At 31.7% G+C, this 14994-nt stretch overlaps 1 long non-coding RNA gene across 1 annotated transcript; it reads left to right on the top strand.

The window, feature by feature from the left end:
- The first annotated feature begins 12440 nt into the window (after window positions 1-12440).
- On the top strand, window positions 12441-13750 carry LOC123890236. The gene is made up of 3 exons (XR_006802795.1): window positions 12441-12596; window positions 12686-12782; window positions 13411-13750. It is a non-coding gene; the product is annotated as an uncharacterized LOC123890236 (long non-coding RNA).
- The last annotated feature ends 1244 nt before the right edge of the window (window positions 13751-14994 follow it).

Genomic DNA, 14994 nt, shown 5'->3' on the forward strand with positions numbered 1-14994 from the left:
ACACTCTTCACTGTAATTTATCTTTTATGATTTGTCTTGTCTTTTTTCTTCATCTTGATACAAGTGAAAAGTATTTGTCATTCATTAAGGATTAATGTCAACTAAAGAATCATATTGTCAATCTTTAATCGGGTCTCCCATGTCTTAGTTAAGGAAAATGTTAACATGTGCACCAAAGGCACATGTTAAGGAAGTAAAAGTAGAAATAATATATTGAAATATGTGCATTTAACTTCTTAAGCATTAAATTTTTTTCTAACATTAAATGTAATTTTCTATATTTAGAACCTTAACATGTGTCTTTTATGCACATGTTAACATGACCCTTTATTTAATTACAAGATTCAAATGTGGGTCGAGTTCCTCTAATTCTAATACTTGAAATAATTTTGGTTTTATACCAAAAGAAAAATGGTTTTCCTCTCACCCTCTCTCACTATTATGAAAGGCTTGATAAAAAATAATAAACTCTATAATTACAAGCAAAGTTATTTTGTGGTATCTATTCGATGAGCTAAAAGGGCAAATATTATTCATCAATGTACATTAAATTTTTTTAATAATTATTCTAATTTTAAAGGACTTGTTGCAAAAACATATATAATCATTAAAAACTATTTATTTGATGCAAACATATAGCAAGGGGTTTAACTATATAAAGTCACCAAACCAATTTATATTTGTACATGCAAACATAAAAAATAAATGGCTGAAACTCTCAAGTTTGTTTATATTATGATACTTTTTGTTTCCCTTTTTATCGTTGTAGTTGTTGGTCAAAGTAAGCTCATTATCATAATATTTGTTGTTTATTTTACACAATTTTTCGCCCACTTTAGTAATATTCTTTATTCTTATTGTACAATAAAGGAAAGTGCAATACTGATGAAGAATGCTATAAAAAATATCCAGATGCTGCTCCTGGGACAATGACGTGCTTTGGAGGTTATTGTAGAAGCCTAACATCGTAAATCTTATTTCTCTATTATCATTTACCATTTACGTTGCTGATCTTAATATTACTCTTATAATAATTTCTCATATACTTTCATTTATTTCTCCGATCTTGTAATTTCTTTGACAACCTTAAAAATATATGTGAACTTGCTAATTTAGACTCACTTAAAAGAAGTTGAAGAACTAACCTTGTTCCAACAGGAATTAAAACTACAAGCATAAAATTTTTATAGGACCATAACATATATGCCCCTTTTTATTAGGACAAAAAACAAAATTTGGTAATTTTATAGGGACTACAATGGATGTCCACGAGTGCGGGTTTGAAACTACCCAAACCCACACCCGAAATCACCACTCGAACCCAAACTCAAATGTTGTTCGGGTAGGAAAATAAAATTGACACTGATACCCGATGGATTCAGGTTTTTTCACCCAAACATGCATAATTGATTATCTGCTCAAACCCGACCCGAATTATATTTGATAAAATACAAAATGTAGCATAGTTTGATAATATAGTTTGCAAATCATTTTAATCCTAAAATTTTATAGATTATTTTCACTAGACTTCTATATTGAATTAAATCATTTTATCGATGGGTATAATGTTTTTTTTTTTTTTTACAATATTGATGGTCGTGAGTGGAGGGATTGGCCTTGAGATTTGCGTTTATAAAATGGGTTATGTTAACTTGTGTCCTAAGGGCACATGTTAAACTACCTAAAAATAAAAATATAGCATTTATGATAGAAAAAATTTAATGTTTAGAAAATTGAATACACCACAAGTTCAATAAATTTTTTCCACATTTATCTCCTTAACATGTGCCCTTAAGGACACAAATTAACATTCTCCTTATAAAATATGGTTGGTTTATACATTTAATGGAGCCCCTAAATTAAGCACAAGGCCTCTATGGGTTGCTAGTTACTAAATTCACTTAGTTGTATACTTATTATATATTATTATATTATTATAATATTATTTTTATTTTTGTTTGGTACATTATTATTATTATTATTAATTAATTGTTAGTTTTATATTCTATAATTAAACGATTAATAGGAATAAGAGAGAAAAAAGTAGAATAGGTACTTGATATTTTAACGAGGACTGTTCAATTGTAGTTGTTAGTAAAAGAATTGAATCACCATTTTGATGTAATTAAAAGGTTTCCCTTAAGGATATATGTGTTGTGTATAATTTTATACGAACAATATTGAGACCAATCACCATGCTTAAGAGAGTCGTGGATGGTTCTCTAATGATACTTTATTTATGACTTACCTAGCTTGTGAAGGTGGGCAGTGGCGGAGCCAGCAAGGTGGGGGTGATATTATCTTTTTACAAGAATTATATGATGATTTTTGTTTATATGCTTCGGTATGAAAACCTTAAAATTAGTCATGTCGATCCTTCGTTGTTATGACATATTTATAAAGTCGGAAAACTCTAATTAATCACCTAACAATATCATAGAAGTGAACGTGTGATGTACACTTAAATTAACCTAAAAGTGTGTTATTCTTCTTCTAATTACTAAGAGGGTCTGTTTGGCAAACCAAAAAAGTTAGTTTTTAGTTTTTGTCTTATGGCTTATGAGCTAAAAGATCTGTTTGTTAACAGTCTTTTTAGAAAGTGTTTTTAGCTTATTTTACTGATTTTTAGCTTCTTTTTCAGAAGATATTTCAAGTAGCTTACGAGCTTATAACTTTTCATTTTTTCTTCCTCTTTTACCCTTGCTATTTTAACTAAAATCCACATTTACCCTTTATAATTTGTTATCATTAGAATTTAAAATAAAATAAGTAAATACATGTTTTAACGTTGCTTTTTTTAAAATCACATGTATATAGTATGTTTTAATGTTGTCTTATTATCTATTATCAAATATGAAGACTGAAGCATATTTTTTTATTTATCATTTCATAGGTACATACATTACTATAATTTTTTTGAAACAATGTACCTTACTATAGTTAACCATTATACTATATTGTGAATATATTTTGTTGTTATTTTTTCATAAAGCATATCAACCGAAATGAAAATAATATTTTTTTTTAAAATTCAACATATAAAAATTAGTTTAATAATAATATTTGAAAGATATATTTATTGAATTAATAAACTTAAAATATTGTACCAAAAACATAAAATAAACTTAAAAGATTAAATTCTAAATATCTTAAATAGTATTAATTTGATAAAAAAAATTATTGAATTAAAGATGTCCTTTTTATATGTCATTTTATATATATCAGTCAGTTGAACCGTTAATTTTACCAAATACTTCAATCAGCTTATCAGCTAGAAGCTATCAACCATCAGTCATCAGTAATCAACTAGCTTATCAGCCAAAAGCTATTTTTGGTACAACTGTTGTAATTTATGAGCATTAATTACAAAGAGTATGTTCAAAATGACAAGAAAGTGAAAGTGAGGAAATGCTAGTGTTTTTGAATTTTGAATTTGAAAGTTGCAACACTTCATGAATTGTTGCAGAATGAAAACATGCAACTATTGGATATGTTGCTATTGCCAAACATTATAACTTTTGGTAAAAGGAATTGTTTCACCAAGGGTCGCTACCTTGTGAAACAACACCAATGTAACCTATAAATAATTCATTCCGAATTCAGAAATTCATCAACAAAATGACAAATCCTCTAGAACACAATTCCAAAACACTCAGAGATGTGCAAACTCGAAAAAGCTGAATTATCCTGAATATTCATTAAAGTTTATTGGATTATTTTTATGTTTAAATTGAGTTGTAAGGATTGGATATTTTGACATTAAATTCAGGTTTAATAATATGGTCTTGAATTATATTGTTGGATCGTGAAAAAATATCATGTAAGTTATTTTGTTAAGAAATTAATTGTAAGGCTCTATGAAGTCAATACATTTTATTTTAAATTATGACATGGAATTTCGATTTGTGATGATGATGTGATATTTCATAATACATGACTTTTTTTTTTTTGGTTACTAATACATGACATTTATTTATGCTCATATGAAAAGAAAAAAAATACCCTAAGTTTGTTACTAAAAGTCCTAATTATAAGAAAGAAATAAAAGGATGAAGTAGAGATATGGTTTTGTCCGATGCCTCAATAAAATATACATATATATACCCCATTTATTTGGTCTCAAACATTTCATCTTCTAGTCCTCATACATGCCCATGTCCAAAAGAGGTATTTTCAATATAGAATTATCTCTTTTGTTACTTTAACTAGTTCTAGAGGCACTAGTTTGTAGACCCCAAAAAATTAGCTAGGGGATAGACTTCCACTGCTCACCTTTCAAGTCTCACCATGTGTGAAAAGGAGAAGAATTTTCCCTTCAAAACATAAAATTTAAAATAAAATGCTACCGCAAATTGTGGAAATAACCACCATTTGAGAAGAGAGAGAGAGAGAGAGAGAGATTTCAGTGAAATGTATGTGAAATTGTTTCTCTCTCAATAATCATCCAACGTGCCAAATGGGAAAATAGTGTATTCATCCCCAACAGCTACAATAGGTCTGAAGTAACAATTGACTCATCCAACGGTTGTGATTGGCCCCGAATCAACCCGCCACTTCATTAAGATAAATGGGATAGAGATATTCTTAGAGGATCATGTGACCAAAAAATTTACCAAGTGTGACCAAATGTAAATCTAACAATGGTAATTGTTTGTAATTCAAAGTAAAATATGTTCTTCTTAAAATTATTTTCTATTATTTTCTATAATTTTTAATCCGAAACATGCCACATTTATAAAATGATTTTGTCACTACCAACATCACTCACATGCCAAACAATTAATACTGAAACAAATTTAAGAACTTTGTTATTTGAACATATCCTTTTTATACTCTCCGGCACGGTATTGTATTTTTGTCTATGAAAATGTGTTCTCATAACATTATTGCAAATTTAATTACAACTATCTCAGTTAAAGATATTTTCCATAACAATAACATCATTCCAAAAATGAAGGGAACATAATAACCTTAAATAAAACCCTAAGCTAATCTTGAAAGACTAAAGCGGGGATGACTTGGTACCAAGGACTTAAAGTCGGTCATGGTATCATAACAAGAGGGGCGGAGCACTCATTCGAGAAGAGAGAGATTTTGGAGGAATTAGGTATGAAAGGAATTGTGAATGAGCTAATTTTTTTTGAAAAGGTTGTGAGAGGCAAGATGTGAAAGAATGCCTAAAAATCTAACTTGGAACCTACTCAATGACTTCATAACTTTGACTACGGCCTAATCTTCATTTTTATATACTCCCTCCGTCCCAAAATATAAGAAAAAATTGGTCAAAGAAAGTTAATGTATTTGGTTAAGAATTTGGACTAATTACATCAACTTTGTTTGACTAATTTTCCCTTATATTTTGGGACGGAGGGAGTATGGTCCAAATGCATGAATAAGTTGAATTGTGTACTTTTAAAGCCCATTTTGATGACTTTGGCTAAGGCATTGCATGAAGACATTGGGACATTCTTCATGAGTTGCTGGTGGAAATTCATTGCATATATGATATATTCGTGATTTATGGCAAAAGAACCATTATTAAAGGCTTAAAAATGTGAAGAGACAAAGTTTCAGCACGACCGTGCCTGGTTGGCCACGACCGTGGCACCCTATGCTGAAACGAAAAATCAGTTTTGGCTTTTTCTTTTCCCACAATCGTGCCTGGTTGGCCACTATAAATTGCACTTACTCCCTTGCCTATCCATTTCCACGAAAGTTCCAGATGTTATGCCTATATAAAGCCCCCTTTTTCTCTTGTAAAAGCATCAAGCTTTCATTGTAACAAATTCCTACTTATCAATAAAATTATTCTTAGTTATTTTTCTGTTTTTGCTCTTTGTTCATAGTTAAGATTAGTTTAAAGGTTGCTCTTGCTGTCTAGGTGTGAGTAGTTCACTATACCTTGAGGTTATGGAGAGTAGTCCATAGAATAACCTTTTCATTCCTTTCTTGTGTGTATTTGTTGATTGTGATTACTAGCAAGTATATACCATATGTTCGTAGATGTTCTTATTGCTTATTACGTTACTAGGTTGGAGAAGTCAATGTCTCGATCCTCTATAACTATGGCCAGCGTATTTCGTTAATCGTGTGTCTAGAGGTAAGCGAGAGCGTTGTGTTGCAGTCAAGAAATCCGTATTAAATACTTGTTGTGAGTGACTGGTTGTTCCATGGCGTCACATTGTCTATATCTTGCTTTCACTACATGAAAATAAGCACTTTGTGATGGTTAAAATTGCAATTTGCAATAGTTGAAAGTGTCTCAATTCCACATCTGAGATGGTTGCCCAACAGTTGATGATTTGTGTGTCGCAAGAGAACTCTGCGACAATTTTGAAAACCGTTATAACAACTGTCGCAGTTGCAGTTGTCAATTTTCCTGTTCTATGAATTGTGTTGGGATCTGGGAATTTGCCTATGGCGTTAGTTCAAGTGTCTGGGTGTAGCTGGTGTGTGTTTTCTTCTGGTTTGCTCAACATCAGGGGCCTTCCGTTTGGTTTTAGCCTGCGGTTTTGTTTGTTTTGGTGGTAGCAGATTTTTCTGCTGGTTTTTAGTCATCTTTCAGTTTCAGGTTGGGTGTGTGGTGGGGTTTTGGTGTTGCATCAGTCTTTTGGCCTTTGTGTGTCCTTGTAATTATCCTAAAGTACTTCTTGTACTTTCCCTTTCTAATAATATTAGGCATAAAAAAAAATCATAAATTTGAGCTCATGTTGAAGTTTTTTTTATGAAAAAGACTAAATTTTATTATAATCAAAGTAGAGTACAAGGGCACCAATACAATGGACGCTCAAAAATCAAAAGAACAGCAACAAAATCAAAAGCACCAAGAAGAGGTTGAGGTTCCAAAATCAGAAAAGCAGAAACAGCAAACTAGATGAAAGCAATGAACCTGAGATGAGAGCAACGAACTAACTCTTCTTAACATGAGAGATTAGAGCAACGGAACTGAACCTTGGATGAAAAAACAACTCGTTTGAACACTTGCGATTTAGGGGGATTTAGCAAATTAGGGAATGAAGAATTGATTTAGGGTTTAGGGTTGATGAAGAAAAGGAGTTAGGGATTAAAATTGTGATAGGAATCTGTGATGAAGAGATGGGTTAGGGTCAATGGTCGGTGAAGGAAACAGAGGTGATGGAAACGGCGGTGACAAGGGAGATCGCTTTTGTGTTTTCTGACAAACAAAGAGGTGTTTTTCAATTTTTTAGAGTGTTTATCATTATTGGTAGTGCCTTTGTCTGAGTGGGGTTCCAATTTTTTTATTTTTTGGAAACAAAGGGATTACATTTTGACAAGGCGCTAAGATGAAAATTTTCCTGCATAGATAACAAAACACCGGTTATAGAAACCTTTGCAAATATCGTTAAAAAATCACATTGCGACAGTTTTGTTTAAAGTGTTGCAATAGAAGTGTCGTAAAGTGCATATTTTCTTGTAGTGTTTTTTAAAAAGAGGTTTTACATGACAAAGGTATTTTTGGAAGGGGTTGGTATTTTGTGCTTGTGATGAAATTCATAACTTTGGGGTAATTTATATTATAAGTATATCTTGTGTTGCTTGCTTGATCAAATCTTCATGAAACCAAGAACACATCTCCAAATATTCTCTAAATTTTTATTATATATATTTCGCTAATCTTGTTATGTCTTTTAAGTAAAGTTCAACCTATCTCTTATTAGTCCCTGTGGATTCGATATTCTTTTTATTATAATGACATACTCGTGCACTCGCAAGCGTGTCAGTTAGTACAATACGGTGAAAGGACAAATGGTAATAAGTTGGAACAAAATTGGATTTGTTAATCACTCTGAGGATTTTGATGATAACAAAGTATTAAAAGAACAATTGGTATTACTAATGTATGCTCAAGTGTGCAGGACTAAAAGATAAAATTTATGTTCACTATAAACATGCCTAAGAGAAGCTAAACTGAAATCTGAACATAACAACCTCTGCAGTGTTTTAGAAGTTACAAGCTTCAGATGCTGAAGAGCATCAGAAGTTGCCATCTTCAGATTCTGGGATAGTCAGACTTTGGACAAGTGTTGACTAATAGGAAAGGATAAATGACCGGCCCTTGGCAATTGTCGTAAAAGATAGGTTTTGAAAATATTGTGAAAGAATAAGATGAGAAAATAGGTTAGGAATTTTGAATCCCTCCCCTACTCCTGCTTGATAATTTGGCGTTATATCTCTACAATTATTTCTACTATCTTGGTGGATTAACTCCTAAGTAGTGAAATATGCTCTCGCATACTAAAATCATCCTACGCAATTGAAGACATCTGCCACTAACACCAGCTGGAAATCATGGAAGCATTAATTATTTATCTGAACGTTAATCCTATAGCCATCTCGCCTCAGGTTCTTGATGAGTTACCTTCCCCATGCTGACAAGACTAAGTATTCTGGTTCCAGCCCTAGGACTCTGTCACGACGACACCTAAGTCTTATGAGCAATTCATAAATACTTCTACTTAAAAATTGTAATGTAAAACAAGATAATAAAATTAGAAATAATAGAGCTCCTTTCCCTAGAGAGCTTCTTTCTCTCCTCTTTGTTGCTCCTCCCTGCTCCTTGCCTTGAGAGGTTGCTGAATATTTTGTAATAAAAAATTGTAGTTGAGAAGGGCTGTATTTATAGCATTTTTCTTGGACTTGGACTTTTCCATTGTGGCACGATGGCTCCTATCGTGGTACGATGGATAAGATTTTATTCATAACTTCGCAGATTTTCTTCAAATATATAACTTATCCATCGTGGCACGATATATGAGTGAACTTTCTTCAATTTTATGCTCCTTTTGTGTAATTTCTTTTATTCTTTACTTCTTGATCAAGTAATTTCACTTCTAAGGTCTTTGACTTGCATTTGGTCTTGAAAACTACTAAAATTAATAAAAACTAACCTAGCCAAAAATATCATATAAATTCCTTTCATCATAACCCCAAACTTAAATCGTTGAATGTCCTCAATTAACATTTGTAACGACCCAATTTTTATTTATTCATTTTTGTGTGTTTAAAATGTTTATTGACGTGGCATTTTATTAAGTTAGTAACTTTAGTAAGTTTATCGAATATTTTAGTTATTAAACGAGTATGTGTGAGATTAATGTGGGTGGACCGAGCAATTGAGTTTGAGGTCCAATGGGCCTTGTGGACATGAAGGGGGGCGCCCATTTGGCTAGTAGAGAGAGAAAAAGTTCATTCTTCTTGTTTCTTTTGGAGAGATAGAAAGAAGTGAAGAGGAAGAGAGCTAGGGCAAGAGAAAAAGTGAAGATCCAAGAGTAATTCTCCGAGATTTTCGTCGCTGAAGGTAAGAGAGTTAGATTTCCATAATCATGAGTGATTCCAAAGAGGGGAGGATGTTGATTCCTTCGTTTCCAACTCTTTCACTCATTTTCGTTTTTGGGTTGTGGAATTTTTCTCAAGGAAAATGAAATCTATGGATTATAACATGCTAGATAAACTATACCATTTGTATGAACGAATTTGGGCAGTTTTAGATGGGAATTTGTAGATGTTTTAGCCAAGAACTTGTGGATTATGTGTTTGTGTATAAATATGTCAAAAACCATGATATAAGTGATTATTTATGTTAATAAGTTGCTTTTAAGTATTTTTGAGCATGTATGATCATAATCTATGCTTGGTATGTTTTTTGGAAGTAACATAAGTGATTTTGGGTCGAAATAAGTGAGTTTCATGTAAAATCGCGTTTTGACAGCTTTCTGAACTGTCTCATGCGCCATGCGCAGCCCACCTGTGCCATGCGCAATTATGCAGGAATTCTTTTTGTGGCTTATGCGCCATGCGCACCCCAGTCTACGCCATGCTCATCAGTCAACATACCGTAAAGTCAATAGTTGACCTCAGGGTTGACTTTTTGACGGTTTATTCGTGAGATAATGCATGCTTAATACAATTGGCTTATGTTTTTGGTATTGTGTTAAAATGAAAAGTGAATACATTTGATGTGATATTCAATATATGTTGATAGTATGATTTAATTGTGTTCGTATGCAATTATTAATGGTTGTTGATGTTGTTTGATGATGTAAAGGAAGTATATTAAGATAGAAGTATCTTAATAAAGACGTAAGTTGAATTATGTGAGTGTGAATTCATGAATTACATACATGCATTCATGAATTGTTGATGTATATTGGATATTTCAATAAAAATGGATATCGGATTATATTTATCCGATAAAGACGAATATTAAAGGTGAGATACTCTAATAAAAACAAAACAGTACCACATGCATTAGATATGTCTATGGTGGCATAGCATGAAGTTGAAGTATTAGAATGCATTAGGATATGTGTTCATTTATGTGATAATTGTTATGTGATACATAGTTTGATTGTGTGATAAATGATGATTGATAAATGATGTTTAATTTAAACTTATTATCAAATGAGATCGTTAAAGTATATTGATGAGATAGAAATGCATGATACGATGATGTAGTGTAAGTATATTTATTAGTACACTTGTATATTTGTGGGTTATGATTTTTAACTCTCTGTTTTGTGTTATGTGTTGGACCTTTGGGGGTTCATATACCCAGGTTTCGGATCCTGCTCAGGACTAGAGATCTTGCATGTGCATCTTTGCACACTTTTTGGTGAGGAGTTTAGCTATGCTACTCCATAGTTAGCGTGATGGGTTGTATAGTCTAGTGTTGCATTGATAGTTGTAACATCGAGTCGAGTATTTGCTTAAACTTGTTGGATGACCGTATTAATAACCATTTGACCTTGCTAACTTGTATAATTGTGATACTCATGTTGATGATACGGCTATATATATTTATTTTGATGCCTTGGATAAATATGACTTAGCTTTTGATGATCTATATGTGTTAAAAGGAATGATTGCATGTTTGAATTTCATTTTCGCTTGTCGCAAAGTACTTATAAGCCGGTTGAATGTCCTTTTCCTTTTGTATGTTTGTTTTTAATAACATGTAATGCCTTAATTGTCTTAAGTGTTTTATTTATTTATATTCAATAAATATGCGTTAAGGGGTTAGAGTGTTACAACATTCCTTTCGAACAAAATCGTCAATGAATTAAAAATTAAACTTAGATGATAGCAATTTCACAACCTTGTCTTTTTGTTGGTAATCGTACCACAGATTTCACTACAGTGATCATACTCAATAAACACTTGACTCAAGAGATGTAAATAATAGCAAGTTCAAAAGTTGTTCGCAAGAGGCCATAATTTTTGCTCTCTCTCTCTCTCTCTCTCTCTCTCTCTCTCTCTCTCTCTCTCTCTCTCTCTCTCTCTCTCTCTCTCTCTCTCTCTCTCTCTCTCTCCTCTCTCTCTCTCTCTCTCTCTCTCTCTCCTCTCTCTCTCTCTCTCTCTCCTCTCTCCTCTCTCTCTCTCTCTCTCTCTCCTCTCTCTCTCTCTCTCTGACATACACAATTACGTTCAATATTGAAAGGATGTTCTCTCAATCAACGTGTAACATGTCATTTTACCATATGCTTGAAAGAATACTAAGTGACTGATCAAAGTTAAAAACATACACGCATTTTTGGAGGTATTTCAGGGTTGTAACATGACTTAGGTAAAAGTATGATATATTTGGGAAAGTAGGCTAAAAGTGGAGTTAGGTAGTCACTAATCTTCCATAAGATTGTAACCTTTTACTTGGGTACCTTTGATATTGATGGTGCAAGAGAAATTTTCTTCACATTGATGAAGGAACATGTACTTAAACATGTAGTGAGAATGGATTAAACATGTACTTGAATCCTATGGTACGTGGTTTGATTCCCACGAAAGGAAAAAAAACTCTACTAGAGAGGGGGGTAAGAGAAGATCGTGAGATACAACGTCGAGATTGCCTACTAGATACGTAGAAAAGGGGTCCGATCTGTTATAAAAATTCAGCTTAATTGGTAGTGGGAATGAATTGAACACATACTTGAACCCTAGGGTACGTGGTTCGATTTCCCTGGAAAGCAAAAACTCTACCAGAGAGAAGGTAGAGAAGATTGTTAGATGCAACGTCGGAATTGCCTACTAAATATGTAGAAAATGGGTCATGGTTGTTACATGATCCATCAACCGTAGAATCTTATTAACAATCTTAAATGGGAGTCTCCTGTTCTACACCATATTTTATTTAACCAGAAGATTCGAATATGATACATTGAAGATTTGTGCGTCTAATTCCACTCATACCGACATAATATAATATTAGTTTTCCGCTTTTTATTATGAAAGGGTAGATAGGAAATAAAAAATAATAATGAAAGGTTGGTAAACAAAAATGAACTTTAATAACGCACAAAATTATTTTGTGAAATCTATTCTATGAGCTTAAGGGACAAATATGATTCATCATTGTACTTTAATGATATTTAATAATTATCTAATTTTAAATAAGTCAAGAACATAATTATTAAAAAATAGTTAATTGATGTAAACATAGCAAGAGGATTTTAACATATAAATTGATCAAATCAGTTTATATTTTTACATTCAAAGGTGAAAAAAAATGGGCGAAACTTTTAAATTTATTTACATTATGATACTTTGTGTTTCTCTATTTACCGTTGAAGTCGTTGGTCAAGGTAAGTTGTTCATTCTCACAGTTTTTATTTATTTATTTTATACACAATCCTTCGTACCATTTTAGTAATATTTGTATTTTATATTACAGTAAGGTGTAAAACAGACGAAGATTGTGATTGTGTAAAAGTTTTGACTCCTCCTGGATTAACATGTATGTGCGATGGTGGTGAATGTGGATTCTTTAGGTAAGACATTTATCTATATTATTATCTATAAGCCAAACTTTTTTAATACACCATCGTTGCTCATAATAATAATCTTACACTTTTATAGCGTGTGTATATATATATATATATATATATATATATATCTATATATATATATATATATGGGACATATTAAGTAGAGGAGTGAGTTACGATGAGATGAGAGGAGATAATAGGAACCATTTGATCAAAATAAATCATTAAGATTAAATTTGCCCTGCCAAATAAAACAAGCATTCAAGCAAATTATTTCTAATGGATTTTTAAAAGAAATTCTTATTTCACCACTTTCATCTTCCTAAGCATTGTTTTCTGCTGCGTTATGTCAATTATTTCCTCTGGTTCCTTTTGATAGACTTATTTATACTTATTATGTCTTAGTTATCGGTACTTGAAGCATAAGGTGTACAAGTGCATGAATATTGCATTTGAGATACATATATACATTGTATAGTTATATCTACACCTTAGATAGTTTGGTGTTTAATTCGAATGTATGTTTTGTTTTTGTTTCATCCTTTGCAATTTTTATACTACTTTATGTGATTTGGAATTTATCTTACCCCAAATTTTTGACATGGTTCTCTTTTATGAATTATATATACAGGGCAACTTGGGGGTGACGACGATCACTATCCCCATTTTCCTTGATATCTAGATGCTCTTAATTTATCAAAAAATAAATAAAATGGAGAATTATTCTCATATTTATGATACTGTGTTATTTAAAGTTTGTTGGATTACATTTTATTTTTACGTTGGGTTGTAAGGCTCTGATATTGAGTCATACATTAATGTCATCTTAAATAATATGGTCATGATTTATTTTGTTGGATCTTGAAAAGTTATGTATGTTATTTTATTACAAGAATAATTGTAAGGCTCTTTGAAAGCCAATATATATATTTTTATTTTAAATTATGAAATTGAGTTGTTATTTCTAGTGATGATGATGTCATATTCCGAACGTTTATTTATTCTATGCAATTTTTTATTACAACTCTTAATTGTATTAAAATGTAATCTGATTTTTATACATAATGTCTATAATAATTATTTTAAAATGAGTATTGTAAGTGGTATTAAAGCTTCGTCTGTCTGTCAAGCCGGTATGTGTTAACTCGCTTAATTAGTTGTTATTTCTAGTGAAGGTCTGAAAAACACAAGAAGTGGGTTGAATTGTGTTTTGAAAAAATAAAGTTTTTTTCAGATTTTGCAATCCAAAAACTCTTTATGCAGCGGATAAATCAACACAATAAAAAAGATAAGGGATAGAAGATGAACACACATAAATTTATATTGGTTCCTCTCACAAATCGAGAGTACTCCAGTCCCCTTACACTTCCAAAGGAAGTTCACTATAAAATTACTAAGGGTCTGTTTGGTTCGAAGTAGATGGAGGCGAGGGGATGGGAGGCGAGGGGATAATCTTGACAAAAAAATGTTTCTTATTATTAAAATTTTTTTAATAAAAAAAAAAACATTTTTTATTCTTGAAAAAAAAAATTAAAAACAAAAACAAAAAGTTTCAATTATTAGAGAGATTTGATTGGTTAAAAAAAAATTCTTTGACTTCATATGCACAAGTTTCAAGTAACAAGAGTCTTCTTCAAAACTTACAAAAAAATAAAATAATGAATGTAAGATTAACACTTTGAATAATCAAAAGTGTTATACAAATATCTAAGCTTTTCTAAAACTCAAATAACACTAAAACAGAGTGAAGTGTGTATGAAAATGTTTCAGAGCTTCAAAGCTTGTGTTCACATATAGCTTAGAGTATTGTAAGGTGTAGCAACCAAAACTCTTGATAAAATCCTCCTTATATAGACAGAGAGAATTATGATCATTGGAGATAAGGCCGTTGGAGAAGATTCTAGATGGACAACTGTGAATCATAATCCTTGAGGTGCAAAATTGAATTTCTAAACCAAAAGAAGTAATTCAATTCCACTACCTCGTCCATAGAGAGAACGCTCCACCATTTGGAGTAAGAATAGTACAATAGTACAATTAAGCTTCATTTGCTGATAAAGTTGATGATAAGGATGTTGTACTATTTGATTATTCCTCAATCATGAGCTATCATCATATAAAGAATGTCCTTCAATCATCAGAGAATCTATTTTGAATGCATACTTGACAATATTGCAGATTCTGGATTTAGCAGATCTTCTGAAGGTCTTCAATT

This window comes from Trifolium pratense, linkage group LG6 (assembly GCF_020283565.1).
Source record: "Trifolium pratense cultivar HEN17-A07 linkage group LG6, ARS_RC_1.1, whole genome shotgun sequence".
Classification (NCBI taxonomy): Eukaryota; Viridiplantae; Streptophyta; class Magnoliopsida; order Fabales; family Fabaceae; genus Trifolium; species Trifolium pratense.